Raw genomic sequence first — 10760 nt, forward strand, 5'->3', positions numbered from 1 at the left:
TCAGACAATATCGTTTTGGAACGATTTACAATCACTTTTTGTTTAACAATCAATCAAGAGAAGATGCAAAAAAATTGAAAAGCCAAAAAATGTGAAATTGATAGTAATATGTGTTGATCAATTAAGCCCATTTGGCTATGAGAGACATAAGTCCAGCACCAAGAAGAAGTGAAACATTAGCCCCTAATTGAAGCTTTCCATTGCTTTGCATTCTTGGATGCATAAAATCAGCAGCTAAAAAATCAACCAATGCCATATAAATCAAGATGCCAGCTGAAGCTGAATCAAACACTCCTTCCACAATAAGAGCTGTTGGACTGTTTTCATCATAAGCATTTGTTATTCCTAGTCCAATTATTATCCCGATTGGAGTTGTGAGAGAGAAAAATAAAACCATTATTGCCACTGCACCAGACTTGAATTTTGCCTGCGAAATTGCCAAAAAAAGTTTTAAGTTTTATTTATGGCGCGTAGTAAGAAATATTTAACTAATTTAATAAATACTGATGGAAAAACGAGAATAAAGAACAGATAACCTTTTATAAGAGGTTAATGCATTATACTATTTACTTATTAAAGAATCTACACTATCAGTAAATATAACATAAATCCAACAAGTACATCAAGTACAAATAAGAGAAGTATTAGCACTAGCCTGTACCAAACACAGGATCTTGTATACCTAAAGTTTTGCCGTGCATAATAAGTAGTCCTTTCGTTTCAACTTACCGTAATACTAGTTTATCTAAAAAAAATATAAAAAAATAGGAGTATATTTTTATATTTGAAAATAATTTAATTTTAATTTTGTATTTTACCTTAGTTAAAAAAAATATATATATAGCCACACAAATGATATATCATATCTAAAATCATAAATTTCAAAATATTTTATGACACAAATTTTATGATTTATCATAAGTTCTAAAAAGTATTCATATATTTTTTCTTAAAACTCCGTGCGTATTCAAACTATATTGCGTGATTTAGTACAAAAAATAATACTCCCTCAGCCCCAAATTAATTGTCCCTTTAGCTCCAAAAAGTTATCCCAAAATAATTGTCTTCAATAGTAGGAAATAAGCATCAGCGGGGTATATGTGAGGAAACTAGTCTGAGTAATTCAAATTGTTCCTTCAGATCACTAAGTCACTTTAGAAATTCAAAACTAAAGTTGACAATTTTTTTCAAACCGCAGAAATTAATCCACTTTTATTAAATGAAGATAACTTAACAATCTATACCTTATAATCCCTCAGTCCCAATTTAAAGTGTCATAATTTCCTTTTTATTTTGTCCCAAAAAGAATGGCTCTTTCTATATTTAATAAGTTTTTCAATTCCATCACTGGACATAACAAGTTTAAGATCACAAGATTTAAAAAACTATACCTATTTTTAATTTAAAACCACAAAATTTAAAAATATATCTTTATTTTTTAACTCCGTACCTAATCTAAGACACGTAAAAAAGCGAAAATGAAGTATATACTCTAATTTTTCTCATTAGCTTGATGTTGCAAGCTTTTTCTGACTTTTCGAATGGTGAAAGCTATGTAGGTAGGCTTTTGGACAAACCCTTCCCCCTTCACAATCAAGGGTTTGTCAAAAGCTACACAGGATTGCTAGTGGTGAGTAGTCTTTCAATTCTCATAAATTGAATGGACCCAAAACAATCCACCAATTGTGTATAAAGAAAAATAGTGTAATTACCTGAGCAATGGATCCACCAAGTCCCATGCCCTCGAAAAATTGATGAAAAGTCAAAGCACCTACAAGAGGCCTTATAGTTTTGGGACTTTCAGAAGCACCCAAAGCTATTCCTATAATCACAGAGTGCACTATTATACCCAGTTCCAAAACCTGCATGCCCCAGCAGAAATGTTATTCACAAGAAAATTGAATATAATCAAGAGTGATAGTGATTTTTTCTTTTCTTTTTTGTCTTTACGAGAATAAATTCAAGTATGGGAGCGGTGAATGCTTACTGAACGTGAAAAACAAAATCAATGAAACAAGAAATTTCAGTGACACCTTTAAGATAGTAACGAATTCTTATATATAACAAATATTCCTTCTATTTCAATTTATGCGTCATCTTTCAGAATTTCGAGAGTCAACGAGTTTTTCTTTAATCGCAGTATTTTCATATGCTTCTTAATGCACTGGGCTGTCCTCTTTGGTGTAGTATATAATTTAAATCATTACCTGGGAGATAACACGGTTGCGAAGGAGCTCGGAATCAGAACCAGCCATCATTGATGCATGTCCATGTGAGTGAGCATGAATAACACCTTCTTCATTTCCAGACTGAGCAACCAATACTCCACTTTTCATACTTTTCTTCTTGTAATAAGAAGTTGCATAAGTGTCCACCATCAGAGTCGCCATTGCAGCAACCATTGCAATAAATCCACTAAAAGGAAAATTTCCCCATGGATTCTCCTTCAAACAAGGCGATGTCAATCTTTCAAATGCATCCGGAAGCACGTGTATAAACCCCGTGGCTAGGATCACACCAGCCGCGAAAGCTTTGATGATGAAGAAAAAACTCCTCTCTGGGCTTAAGGCGGGAATTGCCTTGCCCAGTACTGGAATACACACCCCAATTGCACTTCACTTAAAATGGCAAAAATGTAGCTGCATTTTGTACTGGAAAGTGCCTCGGGTTTGTTTCTCTCCTCGTCTTCAGAATCACAAGTACATTCGCCTAATACTATGGCCGGAAGAAGCAATAGAATGTACCAAAAGACCATCCTTTTGAATTTCGCCATAATTATAGGTATAGAAAACCAAAAAGGAGCTTTTCAATGTACGGATATGAAGTGCTTTTCAAATGTCAAAGTCAGAAGAACTGTGAGGAGCCTTTGGATACTTTGGCTGTTTTATGGACTAGCTTGCTAAATGAAGTATTAAAAAAAATAAAAAAAAATGCTGTCACAACTTTGCCAAATTAAAAAGAAGACAAGTGAAAGTCAAAACCCGGAAAAACAAATATTAAAATGTGCATATCCTTACTTGATTACCGCAGATCTATTCGGAAACACGTATTGTTATTAATGATATGAAAAGGTGAAGACATAATAAAGTCACAAAGGGTCTATATAACAGGGAAGAAGGAGAAAGAATTAAGGGAAGAAAGAGCAAATAAAGAGTCTAACCACATCACTAGTCGTAAAAATGTCGACATATATAGCTCTTATATTGCTCTAATTACTTAGCTGGCTTTTAACTTATTTTTTGGTTAGATTCCATACGAAATTATCCTTTATTATTTCCTAGTTAAATTGATTTGATTTGTTCCTCATAATTATATAATATTAACAAATAATTCCATACGTGCTAAGACGTTCTTGTCATTCTCCTTTAAGTTTGGCACAAAAAATACATAAAATGAAGGTTTTGAATCTTAGCACCCTCAATTGAGATGCTGGTTATCACGTTAACGTTATCAATGTACAAAATATTAGGAACATAATTAGAGCTTTGTAATCAGAGGAGTAGCCTGGTATGAAAACAAGTTACACATGGAATATTCTTGAACAAATTAATTAGTGATGTAGGAATTAGTTATACAAAAGTGTAATTATTTTTATCGGACGTTTCGTTTATTTGTATTAAAAATTGGATAAATGATGTATAATCTAAAACTTGTAGGTGTAAAAGGGGATAATCTATGTTGTCAATTATACCTTTAAAATCCTTGATAGCATTGCTCTGTCTCTTCACCAAATTATGCATAAGTAATATAACATCACACCACTAATGCAGGATGCTTCGTGTATCGGGCAACCCTTTGAAATAATATTACTAGTAACTACACCTTACTTTTTGCCACTGGATAACGTCTAACACAATTGCAGTTACGTTCTAACATGTATATCATTATCCCTATCATATCCTATCCTACATAAAAATATTCATCTATTAGCATTCTAAGTCACTATAGAGTCCATGTTCCCATAGTTGCAATTCGCAATCGGCTCGATCTTTGGCTAGGTAAAGCTACTCAAGTGCTCCTCTTTCTTCTTTTTTATTTTTAAGATAATCATCTCAATTGTGCACTGGCACACATAAATGTGGAAGTTCAGATGCTCGATTGCATAATGCTTGGCGTTGGGTTTTAATTTAATTTGCTTTGCATTTTTCCTGAAGGAATGTAATACTCGACTTCATCGAAACCTATTTTGACGCATTCATTTGTATCAAACAGAACGGTCAGCATTCCAAACAATGAACGACCCATCAAACAGACCATTCGCCAGAGAGCATAAGATATAGGAAAAAATATCATGAATGACAATTTGGTTCACTGTTTATGTTTATATATGTCTATTTTTAGCTAGGATGCCATGACAAAGTAGAGATACAACATACAAGTAAACATGTCAATCATGAAGTGAACTTAGAAATAGGCATAAGAACAATAAATTTGCACGAGCTGAGACCGAGACAGAAGGAATTCAATTTGGCGGCTATCTTCACTGCTTATGTCTATTTTGTCATTTTGAATGTTTTATCAGGTATAAGTAATACTGGCATTGTTATACCACATTGAATCCGGTAAAATAATACAAAGATTACTAGCTAAGTTGTATTGGTATTAACTGTTGAGAAAATGAATGTAATATCTCAAAAGGAAAAGTGTCCAAATTCATTCTTGCCAAAATAATGTTCATTCTCTTAATATTTAGTTTATCCTAATTATATCATTCAAATATGGGTCTGATTATTTATTCAATTTATGATTCAATTTATGACCAGCCCCTTATTTAGTCATTACAATAAGGTTTAAAGCAAAAAACGTTACCAATTTTATTGTTGGTCAATCTTCATTTATATTCCTCCCTTAATTAGTGCAATTGAATGTCTATACCATTATGGTAAAACGTTACTTGCTATGAGATAAAGAGATGGCAGTACACGTTTTCTTGGGCTATTAGATTAGCTATCAATGTTGCATGAATCATAGTCTATATATGCATTCTTAAGTTCTCTTGGTGAGATAGAAAAAGCGGGAATACATCACCATATTTTCTTCCTCCTATTTTTCTTTCGCTCGATTTTATAATATTACCTAATTCTTTATTAAATTATGAACATCTTTTGCATTTAAAAAAAATTGTTGAATCGCAGGGGATTTATCTAATTTGAAATATTTTTAGGGCGATTAATTTTAATTGAGCGTCATGCCTATGAGTTATGATCGAGAATTTCGCAGCAAGGTTAAGTGATCAAGTATTTTCCGTAAGATTTCCAACATTAACTATACTGAAAACGAAAATTGCAACCAAACACTGGATTAACAAATACAGATTTTTATACATCGGTTATTTTTTTTTAAAAACAACAAACCAAACTGTGTACACAATGCTTTAATATAAATGAAATTTAGTCGCGCGGTTTTTTTTAATAGTTCCAGATAAGGGTGTATAATATTGGTAACTGAAAAGGGATGAGTTAGGAGGGCAGGAACCATGCCTCATCAATCGTGCGGTCATAAGAAGCTACCTATCATAATTTTCTAAAAGTGAATAATCCATGCTTATTATAAAAGCTAATTAATAGTTGTTAATTTTTAAACAACGTGATATGTAAATATATATTTACATTGACACCGCATTTTGCGACTATTAATAAGTGAAAGTTTGGGTACGGCGAAGGGTAAAGACGTCAATTATTAGCACGTTGACAACTAGCTTCCACTTTCTCATTCCATTTTAGATCTCATGTGTAAAAGTACTAAATGGCGAGTTTGAGGCTCTAGGTCTCTCCACCTCCGAACACACTGAAATTTGAGCCCTAATTCCATGTCTCGAACCCAAGTCCTCTATGATGTCAACAATGGAGAGGCTAAAAACCAACCGACGGACGGTGGCGTTCATCATCAGAAGCTTGATACTGCAACCCTTGCTTTGTCACTCTTTCTATCTCTTTGAAGGTTCTTTTCTTCAGAATTTGTCAGCAAAAATCTTTCTTTCCTCTTCGACTTCCATGGCTATTCCAAGCATTGTTGATTATGGAATTTCTTCTCTGTTCTTTTTCTTTTTCTTTTGGGATTTGGGAATATAGTGCATGTTTTGGATAACAGTAGGAAGAGTAGATTAGCTTTCAATTGGCTGTTATTTTTTTTCATCTTCGGTAAATCTCTTTATTCTTTTTGGTTTTTGGTTGATTTGGGTGAATGAATGCTAATTTTTGTCAATTTTTTTGTCTTGCATATTTGGGGTTATATTGGATTAGTTTTCAATGGATTTTTGTACAAATCTTTTGTTTCAACTACATTATTTTTCCTTTATTATCTTTTCTTGATACGGGCGAATACTATCTGCTAATTTCATACTACCATTGTTTTTAATATTTTTTAATGGATCTTTTGAGTTAAGATTAGATTGGCTGAGCCCATTTTACACATGCATGTGTTGTACAGTGACTAAATTTTATCAATTTCGTTTTAGCAATTGGCCTATTCTTGTGAGCAACTGAGCATAAACAATAAATAGCAGAACTTCCAAGCGTTCTAATGACTGAAAAACTTTTTTTTTTTTTTTTTTTTTTTTTTTTTTTTGCAATTAACTTAACATTTAGAAATTGAATGAAAGATGTAAATGACCATTCTTTTATCCTCATGAAATAAATAACAAGAATATATAATTGCTATAGCACGTATATTGATTCACAATGTCTGCTACTCTATGCATGATATTACATTACTCATATTTATATTGTGTTGGTTTCTTTCTTATCATTAAATCTTCAAAAGTATTGTGTTTTTTTGCCATGGACAGACTCATGAAAAATAAATAAATGCTTGTTTCTTTCACCATGAGGAGTACATCGAATTCGAATCTCTCATCCTTGTTCCAGTAAATGAAGAAATAATACCAAATTCAAATGTTCAATTACAGTCGGACGTAAGTACAATGAGTATTCACATATTTAATAATCTGGCATTTAAGTATTTATTATGATAATCATTAGTTTTATCTTCCTAAAACATGGATATACCTTCTCCATTGAAGTTAAAATTTCACTTGCAAATGAGCTCCAGTATATTTATGGTTTAATATGTAACGACAGACAAGAAATGAGAAGTCCGATTGGAAGAGTAAATTATTATGTGAAAATGCAATCAACAAAAGGCAGTGACTCCAAGGTATGTTTTAATATAATTATATAGTAATATTGATTCTAAGAAGAATCTTTAGCTTCCTATCAAAAGAGTGTTTTCATCATATATTTCTACAGGTTTGATATGATCTTCAAGATGCCTCTGGCTTAATAATTGGATGATTATGGGTGAACAAGATATTACCCCTTATTGTAGGTGAGACTTATCATATAACTTCAATTAAGGTACACATTCTGGATATATTTTGCATCATAAGGGCACAAATTCTGGCTATAAACATAATTTCAACTAACATCATCTATTAGTTCTGCTATCGTTATAGTTAAACAATTTATACCTGTCTACTACATGGTTAAACTTGCAAAAAAAGCTCAATATTTTTTTCGCCAAAAGTGTCCCTGCCAATGCCAGATATTCAAAGTCTGATTCCTCACAAACTGTTCAAACTCCAAGCTAAAAAATAATTTGCCGGCACATCTGAACACTTTTTATATTCTGTAATGCAATGAAAAAGATACATGCTTCATTCTCTCAGAGTGCCAACCTCAACTGACATTAGTCAAGGCAGCAAAAGAAAAAAAAAATTTGTTCCGATGATGAAGGAAATCCTTTTGTTGCTCCGATAAAGAAAAAGAATTACCAACTGAACAAGGTAAATTGTCAAAGATGAAGCAAAACTGGAGCGAACTACTTTATTAGAAGTGAAATGGCCATCTATAACTTGCCATTTGTTATTCTTTCTATAAACATATATTACAACTTATTCTCAATAACTTTGTTATGCGATATTATGGATGAGGCGTGAATCTTGACATTAATGTCAATATATCATAGATTCTTCTAGGTTGAAATGTTTGTCATTTTTCTTCCAACATTCTGTGATGTATTGTATTGTATGTAAAAATATTTACAGGAAAAGCAAGTCCTTACTGCAGCTCACTTTTGATTTTTATGGCTTGTGTACTGTTGTACTTAAGGTAAACGTTTTGCTTATCTGCTTGTGTCTCATTTCAAATTTAATGCATAATTGCTACCACCGTACTTTTTTGTTGGGCAGATGCTGAAGTAATAAAGAGCAATTTTGTCACATAGATAGGATTTTTAAGATTGTAAGAACTGAAGAAGTTTGAAATAACCACTGCATATCGCATGAAGTTGCACATTGTGAAAAGAACTCTTATCAGTAATGAGGCTTTTTCTTAAGGCTTAAGATTGAATGTATTACATTAGAAGCATTAGACTTGCATTGGCACCCAAAATCCTTGTAATAAAATTGCAGCCCACTATGATTTTTCTTTTTCAGTTTGTGTTGATAAAATTGTGGTAGTTATAAAACTTTCTCTGTTTGACACAAGGGCAACCTACAAGACTCAAAGTCATGCCAACTTGCACCCATTAGGTCATTTTATATGAAATACCAAGATTAGCTGTAATACGAGAAGAGGGAGATTTTGTTTTATATTTCATGACTTGGATATCCTCTGTCTATTATCCTCTAAAATAGTGCATTGCAGTATGACTGCAAATAAGATTTTTTGTGTAGAACTCTATGGTTAAAAGTTCTTTTGAAGTATATAATTAGTTTCATTTTAATTTATAATTTTGCAGAATGGTCTTATACTTTGGCATTTGTCCGAACCATTTAATCCATCTAGAAAAAGACTAAGCAATTTGGGTGTCATGAGGTTATTTTTTCTTTCAAATAAGAAGAAGAATTTATTGGTATGACTTATTTAATAGGAGGGGGACATAAATCTTACCTCTCTAAGATACATAGGAAAACTAAAGAGTAATGTGAGTAATAAGAAATGGCTGCAATGTTGATGCATGGTTGTCAAGATTTTTTGAGGCCTTCTATATAGTTCATTACTTCTAATTAAAGACAACCCTTGAAGAATTCTTGTTTCAGTAAAGTGGTGTCAAAGAATTCCAGAGATTTGTATGATTTCTATTCTGAAGTATGTTGTGGGATAATGTTGAATTATTTTTGTTGTAAGGGAAACTGTGAAACTACTTATTTGATGCAAAATTTCATTTGCCAATTGTGTTTGCTGCTTCATCGTCCTTGTTGTTTTTGAGTATATTATGGTCTTGTTTCCATGTTCTCTCTTCCTGTTGTAGTTACTGAAATGCTTCTTCAGTTCACTGTATATGTTGCATCAATTGCTTATTACTTTAGCTTACATGTCGTTTTTCATTGGATGACCAATGACAACTTTACAAGGCTGAATTGTTTATAGTCAAATACAAATTCATGGTACTTTTCTATATATGTTGTACTATTGTTACTATGACTCACAACCTGTCCAAAAAAATTATTGCGATCTGTATCCATCCACTTAAAGCAAGTAAAAGGTCATGGTGTTCTCATAATTAAGATTGGGGAGCTTGCTACTTGTGAAACTACTTTTTTTGAAGTAGAAATAGATCATACATTATTTGCTTACATTGTTACTTGTTAGGTACTTCAAAGTTGACTGATAAACATACATTAGACTATGAAGTTGTTTATTTAGTGGTTTACAGTGACCAATATGAGCTACTGTTTTGAACAAGTCCTGACAGTCATTTAATAACTTAGCTTTAATTGGGAAATAAGAATAATATGAGCTATCCTTTCTTTCTTTTCATTGTGATTTAAGAGATGTTGCATTATTGTCCAATGTCCAGGTACGAGTGAATTATGAGCCTTCAGGTTTTCTTGAATTCTTGGCTTGGCTGCTTTGGATGTAGATCACCCTTCTGTCGAGGCAACAAGTCTTATATTCTGCTCACTGAATCTTCGAGCTAGGAGGCTGACTTTTGTTTTGCATGGCTAGCCAGCTATTAGTGAGTCAGGGACACACATGTTTCGTTGTTTCTACCCTAAGTTAAAGGGGCTGCTGGTTATGAAGTGCAACTATCCCTTTTAGTTGTTCTACAAATGAATGTGCATATATAGTATGATGTTTATTTTGTAAATATAAATATAGTCAAAAAAAAAAAAAAATTGATAAGGTAGATATAAATAGTCAACTTGGTGATATTACTTCTTTTCTTTTATTTTGTGTAGTGGGTGATCAAATAAGTATGGAATTATCTTTCTCAATGTTGGACCTCTTTTGTACAGCGATGATTTAGGCATAAGCCCGTGCATCGAACGGGCACGGGCTATCTCGTAAACTTTAATAAGAAGTAACCTTACGTTACGTGAATTGCTTCGTCCCAACATAATTAAAAACATTTATATCTATATATAATATAAAGCTAGTTATAAACTAAGTGATGTGGCACCTCTCTATGGCCTAGAATAGCATTTATCTTTTTTTCTCCCTTTTTTGGTCATTTCTCTTATTTTTCAGGTCAAATAATCTAATATTTCCTAGCCGTTTGAGAGTAATGACTTACATATATCAATTAATCTAATAATTGAAAAAGTTTCACTACTTAATATGGAAGTTGAAATGGTAATTTTCTTAGTTATCTTTCATAACCGATAGTATATTACCCCTTAGTATTAATTTTGCACTGATGAATTTGGAGGATAAGAATGACAGGTTTCTATGGCAATCACATGCCATTGTTGTTTCATTTCATACTTCCACTTCAGAAACATTCCAATTCTTCTATCCTTACTTATCATCTAAAGT

General features: G+C 32.4%; 1 long non-coding RNA gene and 1 pseudogene across 2 annotated transcripts; one reads left to right on the plus strand and one right to left on the minus strand.

The window, feature by feature from the left end:
- On the minus strand, positions 1-3069 carry LOC132037960 (zinc transporter 5-like; annotated as a pseudogene).
- A 2667-nt stretch (positions 3070-5736) lies between these two features.
- Positions 5737-10219, plus strand: LOC132037953 (uncharacterized). 2 transcript variants are annotated; one of them, XR_009410148.1, is made up of 5 exons: positions 5737-5940; positions 6788-6913; positions 7080-7155; positions 7248-7326; positions 9802-10219. It is a non-coding gene; the product is annotated as an uncharacterized LOC132037953 (long non-coding RNA). The 2 variants fall into 2 exon arrangements; XR_009410147.1 differs by lacking the exon at positions 6788-6913 and having other exon boundaries at positions 5743-5940.
- Positions 10220-10760: the final 541 nt, after the last annotated feature.

This window comes from Lycium ferocissimum, chromosome 11 (assembly GCF_029784015.1).
Source record: "Lycium ferocissimum isolate CSIRO_LF1 chromosome 11, AGI_CSIRO_Lferr_CH_V1, whole genome shotgun sequence".
NCBI classification, from domain to species: domain Eukaryota; kingdom Viridiplantae; phylum Streptophyta; class Magnoliopsida; order Solanales; family Solanaceae; genus Lycium; species Lycium ferocissimum.